This window comes from Amblyomma americanum, chromosome 7 (assembly GCF_052857255.1).
Source record: "Amblyomma americanum isolate KBUSLIRL-KWMA chromosome 7, ASM5285725v1, whole genome shotgun sequence".
Classification (NCBI taxonomy): Eukaryota; Metazoa; Arthropoda; class Arachnida; order Ixodida; family Ixodidae; genus Amblyomma; species Amblyomma americanum.
In genome coordinates, this window is record NC_135503.1 from 184,438,377 (window position 1) to 184,460,991 (window position 22,615).

The following is a 22,615-nucleotide window of genomic DNA, read 5'->3' on the forward strand; positions in this document are numbered from 1 at the left end:
CAGCTTGTTTCGTTGTATTAAGCACGAATACATGCTTTTCGCGCAGTTATAAGAAAAAAAGTTTTGACGCGTATCAGAGGAACACTTGTAAAACCGATGTGTTGTGATTTAGCTCGTTTCGGTCTAAAACAGCTTGTTTCGTTGTATTAAGCACGAATACATGCTTTTCGCGCAGTTATAAGAGAAAAAGTTTTGACGCGTATCAGCGGAACACTTGTAAATCCGATGTGTTGTGATATAGCTCGTTTCGGTCTAAATCAGCTTGTTTCGTTGTATTAAGCACGAATACATGGTTTTCGCGCAGTTATAAGAGAAAAAGTTTTGACGCGTATCAGAGGAACACTTTTAATACCGATGTGCTGTGATTTAGCTCGTTTCGGTCTAAAACAGCTTGTGTCGTTGTATTAGGCACGAATACAAGCTTTTCGCGCAGTTATAAGAGAAAACGTTTTGACGCGTATCAGAGGAACACTTGTAAAACCGATGTGTGGTGATTTAGCTCGTCTCGGTCTAAAACAGCTTGTTTCGTTGTATCAAGCAAGAATACATGCTTTTCGCGGAGTTATAAGAGAAAACGTTTTGACGCGTATCAGAGGAACACTTGTAAAACCGATGTGTTGTGATATAGCTCGTTTCGGTCTAAAACAGCTTGTTTCGTTGTATTAAGCAAGAATACATGCTTTTCGCGCAGTTATAAGAGGAAAAGTTTTGACGCGTATCAGAGGAACACTTGTAAAACTGATGTGTTGTGATTTAGCTCGTTTCGGTCTAAAACAGCTTGTTTCGTTGTATTAAGCACGAATACAAGCTTTTCGCGCAGTTATAAGAGAAAAACGTTTTGACGCGTATCAGAGGAACACTTGTAAAACCGATGTGTTGTGATTTAGCTCGTTTCGGTCTAAAACAGCTCGTTTCGTTGTATTAAGCAAGAATACATGCTTTTCGAGCAGTTATAAGAGAAAAAGTTTTGACGCGTGTCACAGGGACACTTGTAAAACCGATGTGTTCAGATTTAGCTCATCTCGGTCTAAAACAGCTTGTTTCGTTCTATTAAGCACAAATACAGGCTTTTCGCGCAGTTATAAGAGAAAAAGTTTTGACGCGTATCACATGGACATTTGTAAAACCGATGTGTTGTGATTTAGCTCGCTTCGGTCTAAAACAGCTTGTTTCGTTGTATTAAGCACGAATACAAGCTTTTCGCGCAGTTATAAGAGAAAAAGTTTTGACGCGTATCAGAGGAACACTTGTAAAACCGATGTGTTGTGATTTAGCTCGTTTCGGTCTAAAACAGCTTGTTTCGTAGTATTAAGCACGAATACATGCTTTTCGCGCAGTTATAAGAGAAAAAGTCTTGACGCGTATCACATGGACACTTGTAAAACCGATGTGTTGTGATTTAGCTCGCTTCGGTCTAAAACAGCTTGTTTCGTTGTATTAAGCACGAATACAAGCTTTTCGCGCAGTTATAGGAGAAAAAGTTTTGACGCGTATCAGCGGAACACTTGTAAATCCGATGTGTTGTGATATAGCTCGTTTCGGTCTAAAACAGCTTGTTTTGTTGTATTAAGCACGAATACATGGTTTTCGCGCAGTTATAAGAGAAAAAGTTTTGACGCGTATCAGAGGAACACTTGTAATACCGATGTGCTGTGATTTAGCTCGTTTCGGTCTAAAACAGCTTGTTTCGTTGTATTAAGCACGAATACAAGCTTTTCGCGCAGTTATAAGAGAAAACGTTTTGACGCGTATCAGAGGAACACTTGTAAAACCGATGTGTGGTGATTTAGCTCGTTTCGGTCTAAAACAGCTTGTTTCGTTGTATCAAGCAAGAATACATGCTTTTCGCGGAGTTATAAGAGAAAATGTTTTGACGCGTATCTGAGGAACACTTGTAAGACCGATGTGTTGTGATATAGCTCGTTTCGGTCTAAAACAGCTTGTTTCGTTGTATTAAGCAAGAATACATGCTTTTCGCGCAGTTATAAGAGAAAAAGTTTTGACGCGTATCAGAAGAACACTTGTAAAACCGATGTGTTGTGATTTAGCTCGTTTCGGTCTAAAACAGCTTGTTTCGTTGTATTAAGCACGAATACATGCTTTTCGCGCAGTTATAAGAGAAAATGTTTTGACGCGTATCAGAGGAACACTTGTAAAGCCGATGTGTTGTGATATAGCTCGTTTCGGTCTAAAACAGCTTGTTTCGTTGTATTAAGCACGAATACATGCTTTTCGCGCAGTTATAAGAGAAAATGTTTTGACGCTTATCAAAGGAACACGTAAAACTGATGTGTTGTGATTAAGCTCGTTTCGGTCTAAAACAGCTTGTTTCGTTGTATTAAGCAAGAATACATGCTTTTCGCGCAGTTATAAGTGAAAAAGTTTTGACGCGTATCAGAGGAACACTTGTAAAACCGATGTGTTGTGATATAGCTCGTTTCGGTCTAAAACAGCTTTTTTCGTTGTATTAAGCAAGAATACATGCTTTTCGCGCAGTTATAAGAGAAAACGTTTTGACGCGTATTAGAGGAACACTTGTAATACCGATGTGCTGTGAGTTAGCTCGTTTCGGTCTAAAACAGCTTGTTTCGTTGTATTAAGCAGGAATACAAGCTTTTCGCGAAGTTATAAGAGAAAACATTTGACGCGTATCAGAGGAACTCTTGTAAAACCGATGTGCGGTGATTTAGCTCGTTTCGGTCTAAAACAGCTTGTTTCGTTGTATTAAGCACGAATACATGCTTTTCGCGCAGTTATAAGAGAAAAAGTTTTGACGCGTATCAGAGGAACACTTGTAAAACCGATGTGTTGTGATTTAGCTCGTTTAGGTCTAAAACAGCTTGTTTTGTTGTATTAAGCACGAATACATGCTTTTCGCGCAGTTATAAGAGAAAACGTTTTGACACGTATCAGAGGAACACTTGTAATACCGATGTGCTGTGATTTAGCTGGTTTCTGTCTAAAACAGCTTGTTTCGTTGTATTAAGCACGAATACATGTTTTCGCGCAGTTATAAGAGAAAAAGTTTTGACGCGTATCAGAGGAACACTTGTAAAACCGATGTGTTGTGATTTAGCTCGTTTCGGTCTAAAACAGCTTGTTTCGTTGTATTAAGCACGAATACATGCTTTTCGCGCAGTTATAAGAGAAAAAGTTTTGACGCGTATCAGATGAACACGTAAAATTGATGTGCTGTGATTTAGCTCGTTTCGGTCTAAAACAGCTTGTTTCGTTGTATTAAGCACGAATACAAGCTTTTCGCGAAGTTATAAGAGAAAACGTTTTGACGCGTATCAGAGGAACTCTTGTAAAACCGATGTGTGGTGATTTAGCTCGTTTCGGTCTAAAACAGCTTGTTTCGTTGTATTAAGCACGAATACATGCTTTTCGCGCAGTTATAAGAGAAAAAGTTTTGACGCGTATCAAAGGAACACTTGTAAAACCGATGTGTTGTGATTTAGCTCGTTTCGGTCTAAATCAGCTTGTTTCGTTGTATTAAGCACGAATACATGGTTTTCGCGCAGTTATAAGAGAAAAAGTTTTGACGCGTATCAGAGGAACACTTGTAATACCGATGTGCTGTGATTTAGCTCGTTTCGGTCTAAAACAGCTTGTGTCGTTGTATTAGGCACGAATACAAGCTTTTCGCGCAGTTATAAGAGAAAACGTTTTGACGCGTATCAGAGGAACACTTGTAAAACCGATGTGTGGTGATTTAGCTCGTTTCGGTCTAAAACAGCTTGTTTCGTTGTATCAAGCAAGAATACATGCTTTTCGCGGAGTTATAAGAGAAAAAGTTTTGACGCGTATCAGAGGAACACTTGTAAAACCGATGTGTTGTGATATAGCTCGTTTCGGTCTAAAACAGCTTGTTTCGTTGTATTAAGCAAGAATACATGCTTTTCGCGCAGTTATAAGAGAAAAAGTTTTGACGCGTATCAGAGGAACACTTGTAAAACTGATGTGTTGTGATTTAGCTCGTTTCGGTCTAAAACAGCTTGTTTCGCTGTATTAAGCACGAATACAAGCTTTTCGCGCAATTATAAGAGAAAACGTTTTGACGCGTATCAGAGGAACACTTGTAAAACCGATGTGTTGTGATTTAGCTCGTTTCGGTCTAAAACAGCTCGTTTCGTTGTATTAAGCAAGAATACATGCTTTTCGCGCAGTTATAAGAGAAAAAGTTTTGACGCGTGTCACAGGGACACTTGTAAAACCGATGTGTTCAGATTTAGCTCATCTCGGTCTAAAACAGCTTGTTTCGTTCTATTAAGCACAAATACAGGCTTTTCGCGCAGTTATAAGAGAAAAAGTTTTGACGCGTATCACATGGACACTTGTAAAACCGATGTGTTGTGATTTAGCTCGCTTCGGTCTAAAACAGCTTGTTTCGTTGTATTAAGCACGAATACATGCTTTTCGCGCAGTTATAAGAGAAAAAGTTTTGACGCGTATCAGAGGAACACTTGTAAAACCGATGTGTTGTGATTTAGCTCGTTTCGGTCTAAAACAGCTTGTTTCTTTGTATTAAGCAAGAATACATGCTTTTCGCGCAGTTATAAGAGAAAAAGTTTTGACGCGTGTCACAGGAACACTTGTAAAACCGATGTGTGGTGATTTAGCTCGTTTCGGTCTAAAACAGCTTGTTTCGTTGTATCAAGCAAGAATACATGCTTTTCGCGGAGTTATAAGAGAAAATGTTTTGACGCGTATCTGAGGAACACTTGTAAGACCGATGTGTTGTGATATAGCTCGTTTCGGTCTAAAACAGCTTGTTTCGTTGTATTAAGCAAGAATACATGCTTTTCGCGCAGTTATAAGAGAAAAAGTTTTGACGCGTATCAGAGGAACACTTGTAAAACCGATGTGTTGTGATTTAGCTCGTTTCGGTCTAAAACAGCTTGTTTCGTTGTATTAAGCACGAATACATGCTTTTCGCGCAGTTATAAGAGAAGATGTTTTGACGCGTATCAGAGGAACACTTGTAAAGCCGATGTGTTGTGATATAGCTCGTTTCGGTCTAAAACAGCTTGTTTCGTTGTATTAAGCACGAATACATGCTTTTCGCGCAGTTATAAGAGAAAATGTTTTGACGCTTATCAAAGGAACACGTAAAACTGATGTGTTGTGATTAAGCTCGTTTCGGTCTAAAACAGCTTGTTTCGTTGTATTAAGCAAGAATACATGCTTTTCGCGCAGTTATAAGTGAAAAAGTTTTGACGCGTATCAGAGGAACACTTGTAAAACCGATGTGTTGTGATATAGCTCGTTTCGGTCTAAAACAGCTTTTTTCGTTGTATTAAGCAAGAATACATGCTTTTCGCGCAGTTATAAGAGAAAACGTTTTGACGCGTATTAGAGGAACACTTGTAATACCGATGTGCTGTGAGTTAGCTCGTTTCGGTCTAAAACAGCTTGTTTCGTTGTATTAAGCACGAATACAAGCTTTTCGCGAAGTTATAAGAGAAAACATTTGACGCGTATCAGAGGAACTCTTGTAAAACCGATGTGCGGTGATTTAGCTCGTTTCGGTCTAAAACAGCTTGTTTCGTTGTATTAAGCACGAATACATGCTTTTCGCGCAGTTATAAGAGAAAAAGTTTTGACGCGTATCAGAGGAACACTTGTAAAACCGATGTGTTGTGATTTAGCTCGTTTAGGTCTAAAACAGCTTGTTTCGTTGTATTAAGCACGAATACATGCTTTTCGCGCAGTTATAAGAGAAAACGTTTTGACACGTATCAGAGGAACACTTGTAATACCGATGTGCTGTGATTTAGCTGGTTTCTGTCTAAAACAGCTTGTTTCGTTGTATTAAGCACGAATACATGTTTTCGCGCAGTTATAAGAGAAAAAGTTTTGACGCGTATCAGAGCAACACTTGTAAAACCGATGTGTTGTGATTTAGCTCGTTTCGGTCTAAAACAGCTTGTTTCGTTGTATTAAGCACGAATACATGCTTTTCGCGCAGTTATAAGAGAAAAAGTTTTGACGCGTATCAGATGAACACGTAAAACTGATGTGCTGTGATTTAGCTCGTTTCGGTCTAAAACAGCTTGTTTCGTTGTATTAAGCACGAATACAAGCTTTTCGCGAAGTTATAAGAGAAAACGTTTTGACGCGTATCAGAGGAACTCTTGTAAAACCGATGTGTGGTGATTTAGCTCGTTTCGGTCTAAAACAGCTTGTTTCGTTGTATTAAGCACGAATACATGCTTTTCGCGCAGTTATAAGAGAAAAAGTTTTGACGCGTATCAGAGGAACACTTGTAAAACCGATGTGTGGTGATTTAGCTCGTTTCGGTCTAAAACAGCTTGTTTCGTTGTATTAAGCACGAATACATGCTTTTCGCGCAGTTATAAGAGAAAAAGTTTTGACGCGTATCAGAGGAACACTTGTAAAACCGATGTGTTGTGATTTAGCTCGTTTCGGTCTAAAACAGCTTGTTTCGTTGTATTAAGCACGAATACATGCTTTTCGCGCAGTTATAAGAGAAAAAGTTTTGACGCGTATCAGCGGAACACTTGTAAATCCGATGTGTTGTGATATAGCTCGTTTCGGTCTAAATCAGCTTGTTTCGTTGTATTAAGCACGAATACATGGTTTTCGCGCAGTTATAAGAGAAAAAGTTTTGACGCGTATCAGAGGAACACTTGTAATACCGATGTGCTGTGATTTAGCTCGTTTCGGTCTAAAACAGCTTGTGTCGTTGTATTAGGCACGAATACAAGCTTTTCGCGCAGTTATAAGAGAAAACGTTTTGACGCGTATCAGAGGAACACTTGTAAAACCGATGTGTGGTGATTTAGCTCGTTTCGGTCTAAAACAGCTTGTTTCGTTGTATCAAGCAAGAATACATGCTTTTCGCGGAGTTATAAGAGAAAAAGTTTTGACGCGTATCAGAGGAACACTTGTAAAACCGATGTGTTGTGATATAGCTCGTTTCGGTCTAAAACAGCTTGTTTCGTTGTATTAAGCAAGAATACATGCTTTTCGCGCAGTTATAAGAGAAAAAGTTTTGACGCGTATCAGAGGAACACTTGTAAAACTGATGTGTTGTGATTTAGCTCGTTTCGGTCTAAAACAGCTTGTTTCGCTGTATTAAGCACGAATACAAGCTTTTCGCGCAATTATAAGAGAAAACGTTTTGACGCGTATCAGAGGAACACTTGTAAAACCGATGTGTTGTGATTTAGCTCGTTTCGGTCTAAAACAGCTCGTTTCGTTGTATTAAGCAAGAATACATGCTTTTCGCGCAGTTATAAGAGAAAAAGTTTTGACGCGTGTCACAGGGACACTTGTAAAACCGATGTGTTCAGATTTAGCTCATCTCGGTCTAAAACAGCTTGTTTCGTTCTATTAAGCACAAATACAGGCTTTTCGCGCAGTTATAAGAGAAAAAGTTTTGACGCGTATCACATGGACACTTGTAAAACCGATGTGTTGTGATTTAGCTCGCTTCGGTCTAAAACAGCTTGTTTCGTTGTATTAAGCACGAATACATGCTTTTCGCGCAGTTATAAGAGAAAAAGTTTTGACGCGTATGAGAGGAACACTTGTAAAACCGATGTGTTGTGATTTAGCTCGTTTCGGTCTAAAACAGCTTGTTTCTTTGTATTAAGCAAGAATACATGCTTTTCGCGCAGTTATAAGAGAAAAAGTTTTGACGCGTGTCACAGGGACACTTGTAAAACCGATGTGTTCAGATTTAGCTCATCTTGGCCTAAAACAGCTTGTTTCGTTGTATTAAGCACGAATACAGGCTTTTCGCGCAGTTATAAGAGAACAAGTTTTGTCGCGTATCAGAGGAACACTTGTAAAAGCGATGTGTTGTGATTTAGCTCGTTTCGGTCTAAAACAGATTGTTTCGTTGTATTAAGCACGAATACATGCTTTTCGCGCAGTTATAAGTGAAAAAGTTTTGACGCGTGTCACAGGGACTCTTGTAAAACCGATGTGTTCAGATTTAGCTCATCTCGGTCTAAAACAACTTGTTTCGTTCTATTAGGCACGAATACAGGCTTTTCGCGCAGTTATAAGAGAAAAAGTTTTGACGCGTATCACATGGACACTTGTAAAACCGATGTGTTGTGATTTAGCTCGTTGTGGTCTAAAACAGCTTGTTTCGTTGTATTAAGCACGAATACAGGCTTTTCGCGCAGTTATAAGAGAAAAAGTTTTGTCGCGTATCAGAGGAAAACTTGTAAAACCGATGTGTTGTGATTTAGCTCGTTTCGGTCTAAAACAGCTTGTTTCGTTGTATTAAGCACGAATACATGCTTTTCGCGCAGTTATAAGAGAAAATGTTTTGACGCGTATCAGAGGAACACTTGTAAAGCCGATGTGTTGTGATATAGCTCGATTCGGTCTAAAACAGCTTGTTTCGTTGTATTAAGCACGAATACATGCTTTTCGCGCAGTTATAAGAGAAAATGTTTTGACGCTTATCAAAGGAACACGTAAAACTGATGTGTTGTGATTAAGCTCGTTTCGGTCTAAAACAGCTTGTTTCGTTGTATTAAGCAAGAATACATGCTTTTCGCGCAGTTATAAGTGAAAAAGTTTTGACGCGTATCAGAGGAACACTTGTAAAACCGATGTGTTGTGATATAGCTCGTTTCGGTCTAAAACAGCTTTTTTCGTTGTATTAAGCACGAATACATGCTTTTCGCTCAGTTATAAGAGAAAACGTTTTGACGCGTATTAGAGGAACACTTGTAATACCGATGTGCTGTGATTTAGCTCGTTTCGGTCTAAAACAGCTTGTTTCGTTGTATTAAGCACGAATACAAGCTTTTCGCGAAGTTATAAGAGAAAACATTTTGACGCGTATCAGAGGAACTCTTGTAAAACCGATGTGTGGTGATTTAGCTCGTTTCGGTCTAAAACAGCTTGTTTCGTTGTATTAAGCACGAATACATGCTTTTCGCGCAGTTATAAGAGAAAAAGTTTTGACGCGTATCAGAGGAACACTTGTAAAACCGATGTGTTGTGATTTAGCTCGTTTCGGTCTAAAACAGCTTGTTTCGTTGTATTAAGCACGAATACATGCTTTTCGCGCAGTTATAAGAGAAAACGTTTTGACACGTATCAGAGGAACACTTGTAATACCGATGTGCTGTGATTTAGCTGGTTTCGGTCTAAAACAGCTTGTTTCGTTGTATTAAGCACCAATACATGCTTTTCGCGCAGTTATAAGAGAAAAAGTTTTGACGCGTATCAGAGGAACACTTGTAAAACCGATGTGTGGTGATTTAGCTCGTTTCGGTCTAAAACAGCTTGTTTCGTTGTATCAAGCAAGAATACATGCTTTTCGCAGAGTTATAAGAGAAAACGTTTTGACGCGTATCAGAGAAACACTTGTAAAACCGATGTGTTGTGATTTAGCTCGTTTTGGTTTAAAACAGCTTGTTTCGTTGTATTAAGCACGAATATATGCTTTTCGCGCAGTTATAATAGAAAAAGTTTTGACGCGTATCAGCGGAACACTTGTAAATCCGATGTGTTGTGATATAGCTCGTTTCGGTCTAAAAGAGCTTGTTTCGTTGTATTAAGCACGAATACATGGTTTTCGCGCAGTTATAAGAGAAAAAGTTTTGACGCGTATCAGAGGAACACTTGTAATACCGATGTGCTGTGATTTAGCTCGTTTCGGTCTAAAACAGCTTGTTTCGTTGTATTAAGCACGAATACAAGCTTTTCGCGCAGTTATAAGAGAAAACGTTTTGACGCGTATCAGAGGAACACTTGTAAAACCGATGTGTGGTGATTTAGCTCGTTTCGGTCTAAAACAGCTTGTTTCGTTGTATCAAGCAAGAATACATGCTTTTCGCGGAGTTATAAGAGAAAACGTTTTGACGCGTATCAGAGGAACACTTGTAAAACCGATGTGTTGTGATATAGCTCGTTTCGGTCTAAAACAGCTTGTTTCGCAGTTATAAGAGAAAAAGTTTTGACGCGTATCAGAGGAACACTTGTAAAAACGATGTGTTGTGATTTAGCTCGTTTCGGTCTAAAACAGCTTGTTTCGTTGTATTAAGCACGAATACATGCTTTTCGCGCAGTTATAAGAGAACATGTTTTGACGCGTATCAGAGGAACACTTGTAAAGCCGATGTGTTGTGATATAGCTCGTTTCGGTCTAAAACAGCTTGTTTCGTTGTATTAAGCACGAATACATGCTTTTCGCGCAGTTATAAGAGAAAAAGTTTTGACGCGTATCAAAGGAACACGTAAAACTGATGTGTTGTGATTAAGCTCGTTTCGGTCTAAAACAGCTTGTTTCGTTGTATTAAGCAAGAATACATGCTTTTCGCGCAGTTATAAGAGAAAAAGTTTTGACGCGTGTCACAGGGACACTTGTAAAACCGATGTGTTCAGATTTAGCTCATCTCGGTCTAAAACAACTTGTTTCGTTCTATTAAGCAAGAATACAGGCTTTTCGCGCAGTTATAAGAGAAAAAGTTTTGACGCGTATCACATGGACACTTGTAAAACCGATGTGTTGTGATTTAGCTCGTTTCGGTCTAAAACAGCTTGTTTCGTTGTATTAAGCACGAATACAGGCTTTTCGCGCAGTTATAAGTGAAAAAGTTTTGACGCGTGTCACAGGGACACTTGTAAAACCGATGTGTTCAGATTTAGCTCATCTCGGTCTAAAACAACTTGTTTCGTTCTATTAGGCACGAATACAGGCTTTTCGCGCAGTTATAAGAGAAAAAGTTTTGACGCGTATCACATGGACACTTGTAAAACCGATGTGTTGTGATTTAGCTCGTTGTGGTCTAAAACAGCTTGTTTCGTTGTATTAAGCACGAATACAGGCTTTTCGCGCAGTTATAAGAGAAAAAGTTTTGTCGCGTATCAGAGGAAAACTTGTAAAACCGATGTGTTGTGATTTAGCTCGTTTCGGTCTAAAACAGCTTGTTTCGTTGTATTAAGCACGAATACATGCTTTTCGCGCAGTTATAAGTGAAAAAGTTTTGACGCGTATCAGAGGAACACTTGTAAAACCGATGTGTTGTGATATAGCTCGTTTCGGTCTAAAACAGCTTTTTTCGTTGTATTAAGCACGAATACATGCTTTTCGCGCAGTTATAAGAGAAAACGTTTTGACGCGTATTAGAGGAACACTTGTAATACCGATGTGCTGTGATTTAGCTCGTTTCGGTCTAAAACAGCTTGTTTCGTTGTATTAAGCACGAATACAAGTTTTCGCGAAGTTATAAGAGAAAACATTTTGACGCGTATCAGAGGAACTCTTGTAAAACCGATGTGTGGTGATTTAGCTCGTTTCGGTCTAAAACAGCTTGTTTCGTTGTATTAAGCACGAATACATGCTTTTCGCGCAGTTATAAGAGAAAAAGTTTTGACGCGTATCAGAGGAACACTTGTAAAACCGATGTGTTGTGATTTAGCTCGTTTCGGTCTAAAACAGCTTGTTTCGTTGTATTAAGCACGAATACATGCTTTTCGCGCAGTTATAAGAGAAAACGTTTTGACACGTATCAGAGGAACACTTGTAATACCGATGTGCTGTGATTTAGCTGGTTTCGGTCTAAAACAGCTTGTTTCGTTGTATTAAGCACCAATACATGCTTTTCGCGCAGTTATAAGAGAAAAAGTTTTGACGCGTATCAGAGGAACACTTGTAAAACCGATGTGTGGTGATTTAGCTCGTTTCGGTCTAAAACAGCTTGTTTCGTTGTATCAAGCAAGAATACATGCTTTTCGCAGAGTTATAAGAGAAAACGTTTTGACGCGTATCAGAGAAACACTTGTAAAACCGATGTGTTGTGATTTAGCTCGTTTTGGTTTAAAACAGCTTGTTTCGTTGTATTAAGCACGAATATATGCTTTTCGCGCAGTTATAATAGAAAAAGTTTTGACGCGTATCAGCGGAACACTTGTAAATCCGATGTGTTGTGATATAGCTCGTTTCGGTCTAAAAGAGCTTGTTTCGTTGTATTAAGCACGAATACATGGTTTTCGCGCAGTTATAAGAGAAAAAGTTTTGACGCGTATCAGAGGAACACTTGTAATACCGATGTGCTGTGATTTAGCTCGTTTCGGTCTAAAACAGCTTGTTTCGTTGTATTAAGCACGAATACAAGCTTTTCGCGCAGTTATAAGAGAAAACGTTTTGACGCGTATCAGAGGAACACTTGTAAAACCGATGTGTGGTGATTTAGCTCGTTTCGGTCTAAAACAGCTTGTTTCGTTGTATCAAGCAAGAATACATGCTTTTCGCGGAGTTATAAGAGAAAACGTTTTGACGCGTATCAGAGGAACACTTGTAAAACCGATGTGTTGTGATATAGCTCGTTTCGGTCTAAAACAGCTTGTTTCGCAGTTATAAGAGAAAAAGTTTTGACGCGTATCAGAGGAACACTTGTAAAAACGATGTGTTGTGATTTAGCTCGTTTCGGTCTAAAACAGCTTGTTTCGTTGTATTAAGCACGAATACATGCTTTTCGCGCAGTTATAAGAGAACATGTTTTGACGCGTATCAGAGGAACACTTGTAAAGCCGATGTGTTGTGATATAGCTCGTTTCGGTCTAAAACAGCTTGTTTCGTTGTATTAAGCACGAATACATGCTTTTCGCGCAGTTATAAGAGAAAAAGTTTTGACGCGTATCAAAGGAACACGTAAAACTGATGTGTTGTGATTAAGCTCGTTTCGGTCTAAAACAGCTTGTTTCGTTGTATTAAGCAAGAATACATGCTTTTCGCGCAGTTATAAGAGAAAAAGTTTTGACGCGTGTCACAGGGACACTTGTAAAACCGATGTGTTCAGATTTAGCTCATCTCGGTCTAAAACAACTTGTTTCGTTCTATTAAGCAAGAATACAGGCTTTTCGCGCAGTTATAAGAGAAAAAGTTTTGACGCGTATCACATGGACACTTGTAAAACCGATGTGTTGTGATTTAGCTCGTTTCGGTCTAAAACAGCTTGTTTCGTTGTATTAAGCACGAATACAGGCTTTTCGCGCAGTTATAAGAGAAAAAGTTTTGTCGCGTATCAGAGGAAAACTTGTAAAACCGATTTGTTGTGATTTAGCTCGTTTCGGTCTAAAACAGCTTGTTTCGTTGTATTAAGCACGAATACAGGCTTTTCGCGCAGTTATAAGAGAAAAAGTTTTGTCGCGTATCAGAGAACACTTGTAAAACCGATGTGTTGTGATTTAGCTCGTTTCGGTCTAAAACAACTTGTTTCGTTGTATTAAGCACGAATACATGCTTTTCGCGCAGTTATAAGTGAAAAAGTTTTGACGCGTATCAGAGGAACACTTGTAAAACCGGTGTTGTGATATAGCTCGTTTCGGTCTAAAACAGCTTGTTTCGTTGTATTAAGCACGAATACATGCTTTTCGCGCAGTTATAAGAGAAAACGTTTTGACACGTACCAGAGGAACACTTGTAATACCGATGTGCTGTGATTTAGCTCGTTTCGGTCTAAAACAGCTTGTTTCGTTGTATTAAGCACGAATACATGCTTTTCGCGCAGTTATAAGAGAAAAAGTTTTGACGCGTATCAGCGGAACACTTGTAAATCCGATGTGTTGTGATATAGCTCGTTTCGGTCTAAATCAGCTTGTTTCGTTGTATTAAGCACGAATACATGGTTTTCGCGCAGTTATAAGAGAAAAAGTTTTGACGCGTATCAGAGGAACACTTTTAATACCGATGTGCTGTGATTTAGCTCGTTTCGGTCTAAAACAGCTTGTGTCGTTGTATTAGGCACGAATACAAGCTTTTCGCGCAGTTATAAGAAAAAACGTTTTGACGCGTATCAGAGGAACACTTGTAAAACCGATGTGTGGTGATTTAGCTCGTTTCGGTCTAAAACAGCTTGTTTCGTTGTATCAAGCAAGAATACATGCTTTTCGCGGAGTTATAAGAGAAAACGTTTTGACGCGTATCAGAGGAACACTTGTAAAACCGATGTGTTGTGATATAGCTCGTTTCGGTCTAAAACAGCTTGTTTCGTTGTATTAAGCAAGAATACATGCTTTTCGCGCAGTTATAAGAGGAAAAGTTTTGACGCGTATCAGAGGAACACTTGTAAAACTGATGTGTTGTGATTTAGCTCGTTTCGGTCTAAAACAGCTTGTTTCGTTGTATTAAGCACGAATACAAGCTTTTCGCGCAGTTATAAGAGAAAAACGTTTTGACGCGTATCAGAGGAACACTTGTAAAACCGATGTGTTGTGATTTAGCTCGTTTCGGTCTAAAACAGCTCGTTTCGTTGTATTAAGCAAGAATACATGCTTTTCGCGCAGTTATAAGAGAAAAAGTTTTGACGCGTGTCACAGGGACACTTGTAAAACCGATGTGTTCAGATTTAGCTCATCTCGGTCTAAAACAGCTTGTTTCGTTCTATTAAGCACAAATACAGGCTTTTCGCGCAGTTATAAGAGAAAAAGTTTTGACGCGTATCACATGGACATTTGTAAAACCGATGTGTTGTGATTTAGCTCGCTTCGGTCTAAAACAGCTTGTTTCGTTGTATTAAGCACGAATACAAGCTTTTCGCGCAGTTATAAGAGAAAAAGTTTTGACGCGTATCAGAGGAACACTTGTAAAACCGATGTGTTGTGATTTAGCTCGTTTCGGTCTAAAACAGCTTGTTTCGTTGTATTAGGCACGAATACAAGCTTTTCGCGCAGTTATAAGAGAAAAAGTTTTGACGCGTATCAGAGGAACACTTGTAATACCGATGTGCTGTGATTTAGCTCGTTTCGGTCTAAAACAGCTTGTTTCGTTGTATTAAGCACGAATACAAGCTTTTCGCGCAGTTATAAGAGAAAACGTTTTGACGCGTATCAGAGGAACACTTGTAAAACCGATGTGTGGTGATTTAGCTCGTTTCGGTCTAAAACAGCTTGTTTCGTTGTATCAAGCAAGAATACATGCTTTTCGCGGAGTTAAAAGAGAAAATGTTTTGACGCGTATCTGAGGAACACTTGTAAGACCGATGTGTTGTGATATAGCTCGTTTCGGTCTAAAACAGCTTGTTTCGTTGTATTAAGCAAGAATACATGCTTTTCGCGCAGTTATAGGAGAAAAAGTTTTGACGCGTATCAGAGGAACACTTGTAAAACCGATGTGTTGTGATTTAGCTCGTTTCGGTCTAAAACAGCTTGTTTCGTTGTATTAAGCACGAATACATGCTTTTCGCGCAGTTATAAGAGAAAATGTTTTGACGCGTATCAGAGGAACACTTGTAAAGCCGATGTGTTGTGATATAGCTCGTTTCGGTCTAAAACAGCTTGTTTCGTTGTATTAAGCACGAATACATGCTTTTCGCGCAGTTATAAGAGAAAATGTTTTGACGCTTATCAAAGGAACACGTAAAACTGATGTGTTGTGGTTAAGCTCGTTTCGGTCTAAAACAGCTTGTTTCGTTGTATTAAGCAAGAATACATGCTTTTCGCGCAGTTATAAGTGAAAAAGTTTTGACGCGTATCAGAGGAACACTTGTAAAACCGATGTGTTGTGATATAGCTCGTTTCGGTCTAAAACAGCTTTTTTCGTTGTATTAAGCAAGAATACATGCTTTTCGCGCAGTTATAAGAGAAAACGTTTTGACGCGTATTAGAGGAACACTTGTAATACCGATGTGCTGTGATTTAGCTCGTTTCGGTCTAAAACAGCTTGTTTCGTTGTATTAAGCACGAATACAAGCTTTTCGCGAAGTTATAAGAGAAAACATTTGACGCGTATCAGAGGAACTCTTGTAAAACCGATGTGCGGTGATTTAGCTCGTTTCGGTCTAAAACAGCTTGTTTCGTTGTATTAAGCACGAATACATGCTTTTCGCGCAGTTATAAGAGAAAAAGTTTTGACGCGTATCAGAGGAACACTTGTAAAACCGATGTGTTGTGATTTAGCTCGTTTAGGTCTAAAACAGCTTGTTTCGTTGTATTAAACACGAATACATGCTTTTCGCGCAGTTATAAGAGAAAACGTTTTGACACGTATCAGAGGAACACTTGTAATACCGATGTGCTGTGATTTAGCTGGTTTCTGTCTAAAACAGCTTGTTTCGTTGTATTAAGCACGAATACATGTTTTCGCGCAGTTATAAGAGAAAAAGTTTTGACGCGTATCAGAGGAACACTTGTAAAACCGATGTGTTGTGATTTAGCTCGTTTCGGTCTAAAACAGCTTGTTTCGTTGTATTAAGCACGAATACATGCTTTTCGCGCAGTTATAAGAGAAAACGTTTTGACACGTATCAGAGGAACACTTGTAATACCGATGTGCTGTGATTTAGCTGGTTTCTGTCTAAAACAGCTTGTTTCGTTGTATTAAGCACGAATACATGCTTTTCGCGCAGTTATAAGACAAAAAGTTTTGACGCGTATCAGAGGAACACTTGTAAAACCGATGTGTTGTGATTTAGCTCGTTTCGGTCTAAAACAGCTTGTTTCGTTGTATTAAGCACGAATACATGCTTTTCGCGCAGTTATAAGAGAAAAAGTTTTGACGCGTATCAGAGGAACACGTAAAACTGATGTGTTGTGATTAAGCTCGTTTCGGTCTAAAACAGCTTGTTTCGTTGTATTAGGCACGAATACAAGCTTTTCGCGCAGTTATAAGAGAAAAAGTTTTGACGCGTATCAGAGGAACACTTGTAAAACCGATGTGTTGTGATTTAGCTCGTTTCGGTCTAAAACAGCTTGTTTCGTTGTATTAAGCAAGAATACATGCTTTTCGTGCAGTTATAAGTGAAAAAGTTTTGACGCGTATCAGAGGAACACTTGTAAAACCGATGTGTTGTGATATAGCTCGTTTCGTTCTAAAACAGCTTGTTTCGTTGTATTAAGCACGAATACATGCTTTTCGCGCAGTTATAAGAGAAAACGTTTTGACGCGTATCAGAGGAACACTTGTAATACCGATGTGCTGTGATTTAGCTCGTTTCGGTCTAAAACAGCTTGTTTCGTTGTATTAAGCACGAATACATGCTTTTCGCGCAGTTATAAGAGAAAAAGTTTTGACGCTTATCAGAGGAACACTTGTAAAACCGATGTGTTGTGATTTAGCTCGTTTCGGTCTAAAACAGCTTGTTTCGTTGTATTAAGCACGAATACATGCTTTTCGCGCAGTTATAATAGAAAAAGTTTTGACGCGTATCAGCGGAACACTTGTAAATCCGATGCGTTGTGATATAGCTCGTTTCGGTCTAAAAGAGCTTGTTTCGTTGTATTAAGCACGAATACATGGTTTTCGCGCAGTTATAAGAGAAAAAGTTTTGACGCGTATCAGAGGAACACTTGTAATACCGATGTGCTGTGATTTAGCTCGTTTCGGTCTAAAACAGCTTGTTTCGTTGTATTAAGCACGAATACAAGCTTTTCGCGCAGTTATAAGAGAAAACGTTTTGACGCGTATCAGAGGAACACTTGTAAAACCGATGTGTGGTGATTTAGCTCGTTTTGGTCTAAAACAGCTTGTTTCGTTGTATTAAGCACGAATACATGCTTTTCGCGCAGTTATAAGAGAACATGTTTTGACGCGTATCAGAGGAACACTTGTAAAGCCGATGTGTTGTGATATAGCTCGTTTCGGTCTGAAACAGCTTGTTTCGTTGTATTAAGCACGAATACATGCTTTTCGCGCAGTTATAAGAGAAAAAGTTTTGACGCGTATCAGAGGAACACTTGTAAAACCGATGTGTTGTGATTTAGCTCGTTTAGGTCTAAAACAGCTTGTTTCGTTGTATTAAACACGAATACATGCTTTTCGCGCAGTTATAAGAGAAAACGTTTTGACACGTATCAGAGGAACACTTGTAATACCGATGTGCTGTGATTTAGCTGGTTTCTGTCTAAAACAGCTTGTTTCGTTGTATTAAGCACGAATACATGTTTTCGCGCAGTTATAAGAGAAAAAGTTTTGACGCGTATCAGAGGAACACTTGTAAAACCGATGTGTTGTGATTTAGCTCGTTTCGGTCTAAAACAGCTTGTTTCGTTGTATTAAGCACGAATACATGCTTTTCGCGCAGTTATAAGAGAAAACGTTTTGACACGTATCAGAGGAACACTTGTAATACCGATGTGCTGTGATTTAGCTGGTTTCTGTCTAAAACAGCTTGTTTCGTTGTATTAAGCACGAATACATGCTTTTCGCGCAGTTATAAGACAAAAAGTTTTGACGCGTATCAGAGGAACACTTGTAAAACCGATGTGTTGTGATTTAGCTCGTTTCGGTCTAAAACAGCTTGTTTCGTTGTATTAAGCACGAATACATGCTTTTCGCGCAGTTATAAGAGAAAAAGTTTTGACGCGTATCAGAGGAACACGTAAAACTGATGTGTTGTGATTAAGCTCGTTTCGGTCTAAAACAGCTTGTTTCGTTGTATTAGGCACGAATACAAGCTTTTCGCGCAGTTATAAGAGAAAAAGTTTTGACGCGTATCAGAGGAACACTTGTAAAACCGATGTGTTGTGATTTAGCTCGTTTCGGTCTAAAACAGCTTGTTTCGTTGTATTAAGCAAGAATACATGCTTTTCGTGCAGTTATAAGAGAAAAAGTTTTGACGCGTATCAGAGGAACACTTGTAATACCGATGTGCTGTGATTTAGCTCGTTTCGGTCTAAAACAGCTTGTTTCGTTGTATTAAGCACGAATACAAGCTTTTCGCGCAGTTATAAGAGAAAACGTTTTGACGCGTATCAGAGGAACACTTGTAAAACCGATGTGTGGTGATTTAGCTCGTTTTGGTCTAAAACAGCTTGTTTCGTTGTATTAAGCACGAATACATGCTTTTCGCGCAGTTATAAGAGAACATGTTTTGACGCGTATCAGAGGAACACTTGTAAAGCCGATGTGTTGTGATATAGCTCGTTTCGGTCTAAAACAGCTTGTTTCGTTGTATTAAGCACGAATACATGCTTTTCGCGCAGTTATAAGAGAAAAAGTTTTGACGCGTATCAAAGGAACACGTAAAACTGATGTGTTGTGATTAAGCTCGTTTCGGTCTAAAACAGCTTGTTTCGTTGTATTAAGCAAGAATACATGCTTTTCGCGCAGTTATAAGAGAAAAAGTTTTGACGCGTGTCACAGGGACACTTGTAAAACCGATGTGTTCAGATTTAGCTCATCTCGGTCTAAAACAACTTGTTTTGTTCTATTAAGCACGAATACAGGCTTTTCGCGCAGTTATAAGAGAAAAAGTTTTGACGCGTATCACATGGACACTTGTAAAACCGATGTGTTGTGATTTAGCTCGTTTCGGTCTAAAACAGCTTGTTTCGTTGTATTAAGCACGAATACAGGCTTTTCGAGCAGTTATAAGAGAAAAAGTTTTGTCGCGTATCAGAGGAAAACTTGTAAAACCGATGTGTTGTGATTTATCTCGTTTCGGTCTAAAACAGCTTGTTTCGTTGTATTAAGCACGAATACATGCTTTTCGCGCAGTTATAAGAGAAAAAGTTTTGACGCGTATCAGAGGAACACTTGTAAAACCGATGTTGTGATATAGCTCGTTTCGGTCTAAAACAGCTTGTTTCGTTGTATTAACCACGAATACATGCTTTTCGCGCAGTTATAAGAGAAAACGTTTTGACACGTATCAGAGGAACACTTGTAATACCGATGTGCTGTGATTTAGCTCGTTTCGGTCTAAAACAGCTTGTTTCGTTGTATTAAGCACGAATACATGCTTTTCGCGCAGTTATAAGAGAAAAAGTTTTGACGCGTATCAGAGAAACACTTGTAAAACCGATGTGTTGTGATTTAGCTCGTTTCGGTCTAAAACAGCTTGTTTCGTTGTATTAAGCACGAATACATGCTTTTCGCGCAGTTATAAGAGAAAAAGTTTTGACGCGTATCAGCGGAACACTTATAAATCCGATGTGTTGTGATATAGCTCGTTTCGGTCTAAATCAGCTTGTTTCGTTGTATTAAGCACGAATACATGGTTTTCGCGCAGTTATAAGAGAAAAAGTTTTGACGCGTATCAGAGGAACACTTGTAATACCGATGTGCTGTGATTTAGCTCGTTTCGGTCTAAAACAGCTTGTTTCGTTGTATTAGGCACGAATACAAGCTTTTCGCGCAGTTATAAGAGAAAACGTTTTGACGCGTATCAGAGGAACACTTGTAAAACCGATGTGTGGTGATTTAGCTCGTTTCGGTCTAAAACAGCTTGTTTCGTTGTATCAAGCAAGAATACATGCTTTTCGCGGAGTTATAAGAGAAAACGTTTTGACGCGTATCAGAAGAACACTTGTAAAACCGATGTGTTGTGATATAGCTCGTTTCGGTCTAAAACAGCTTGTTTCGTTGTATTAAGCAAGAATACATGCTTTTCGCGCAGTTATAAGAGAAAAAGTTTTGACGCGTATCAGAGGAACACGTAAAACTGATGTGTTGTGATTAAGCTCGTTTCGGTCTAAAACAGCTTGTTTCGTTGTATTAGGCACGAATACAAGCTTTTCGCGCAGTTATAAGAGAAAAAGTTTTGACGCGTATCAGAGGAAAACTTGTAAAACCGATGTGTTGTGATTTAGCTCGTTTCGGTCTAAAACAGCTTGTTTCGTAGTATTAAGCACGAATACATGCTTTTCGCGCAGTTATAAGAGAAAAAGTTTTGACGCGTATCACATGGACACTTGTAAAACCGATGTGTTCAGATTTAGCTCGTTTCGGTCTAAAACAGCTTGTTTCGTTGTATTAAGCAAGAATACATGCTTTTCGCGCAGTTATAAGAGAAAAAGTTTTGACGCGTATCACAGGGACACTTGTAAAACCGATGTGTTCAGATTTAGCTCATCTTGGCCTAAAACAGCTTGTTTCGTTGTATTAAGCACGAATACAGGCTTTTCGCGCAGTTATAAGAGAACAAGTTTTGTCGCGTATCAGAGGAACACTTGTAAAACCGATGTGTTGTGATTTAGCTCGTTTCGGTCTAAAACAGCTTGTTTCGTTGTATTAAGCAAGAATACATGCTTTTCGTGCAGTTATAAGTGAAAAAGTTTTGACGCGTATCAGAGGAACACTTGTAAAACCGATGTGTTGTGATATAGCTCGTTTCGGTCTAAAACAGCTTGTTTCGTTGTATTAAGCACGAATACATGCTTTTCGCGCAGTTATAAGAGAAAACGTTTTGACGCGTATCAGAGGAACACTTGTAATACCGATGTGCTGTGATTTAGCTCGTTTCGGTCTAAAACAGCTTGTTTCGTTGTATTAAGCACGAATACATGCTTTTCGCGCAGTTATAAGAGAAAAAGTTTTGACGCTTATCAGAGGAACACTTGTAAAACCGATGTGTTGTGATTTAGCTCGTTTCGGTCTAAAACAGCTTGTTTCGTTGTATTAAGCACGAATACATGCTTTTCGCGCAGTTATAATAGAAAAAGTTTTGACGCGTATCAGCGGAACACTTGTAAATCCGATGTGTTGTGATATAGCTCGTTTCGGTCTAAAAGAGCTTGTTTCGTTGTATTAAGCACGAATACATGGTTTTCGCGCAGTTATAAGAGAAAAAGTTTTGACGCGTATCAGAGGAACACTTGTAATACCGATGTGCTGTGATTTAGCTCGTTTCGGTCTAAAACAGCTTGTTTCGTTGTATTAAGCACGAATACAAGCTTTTCGCGCAGTTATAAGAGAAAACGTTTTGACGCGTATCAGAGGAACACTTGTAAAACCGATGTGTGGTGATTTAGCTCGTTTTGGTCTAAAACAGCTTGTTTCGTTGTATCAAGCAAGAATACATGCTTTTCGCGGAGTTATAAGAGAAAACGTTTTGACGCGTATCAGAGGAACACTTGCAAAACCGATGTGTTGTGATATAGCTCGTTTCGGTCTAAAACAGCTTGTTTCGCAGTTATAAGAGAAAACATTTTGAGGCGTATCAGAGGAACACTTGTAAAACCGATGTGTTGTGATTTAGCTCGTTTCGGTCTAAAACAGCTTGTTTCGTTGTATTAAGCACGAATACATGCTTTTCGCGCAGTTATAAGAGAACATGTTTTGACGCGTATCAGAGGAACACTTGTAAAGCCGATGTGTTGTGATATAGCTCGTTTCGGTCTAAAACAGCTTGTTTCGTTGTATTAAGCACGAATACATGCTTTTCGCGCAGTTAAAAGAGAAAAAGTTTTGACGCGTATCAAAGGAACACGTAAAACTGATGTGTTGTGATTAAGCTCGTTTCGGTCTAAAACAGCTTGTTTCGTTGTATTAAGCAAGAATACATGCTTTTCGCGCAGTTATAAGAGAAAAAGTTTTGACGCGTGTCACAGGCACACTTGTAAAACCGATGTGTTCAGATTTAGCTCATCTCGGTCTAAAACAACTTGTTTTGTTCTATTAAGCACGAATACAGGCTTTTCGCGCAGTTATAAGAGAAAAAGTTTTGACGCGTATCACATGGACACTTGTAAAACCGATGTGTTGTGATTTAGCTCGTTTCGGTCTAAAACAGCTTGTTTCGTTGCATTAAGCACGAATACAGGCTTTTCGCGCAGTTATAAGAGAAAAAGTTTTGTCGCGTATCAGAGGAAAACTTGTAAAACCGATGTGTTGTGATTTATCTCGTTTCGGTCTAAAACAGCTTGTTTCGTTGTATTAAGCACGAATACAGGCTTTTCG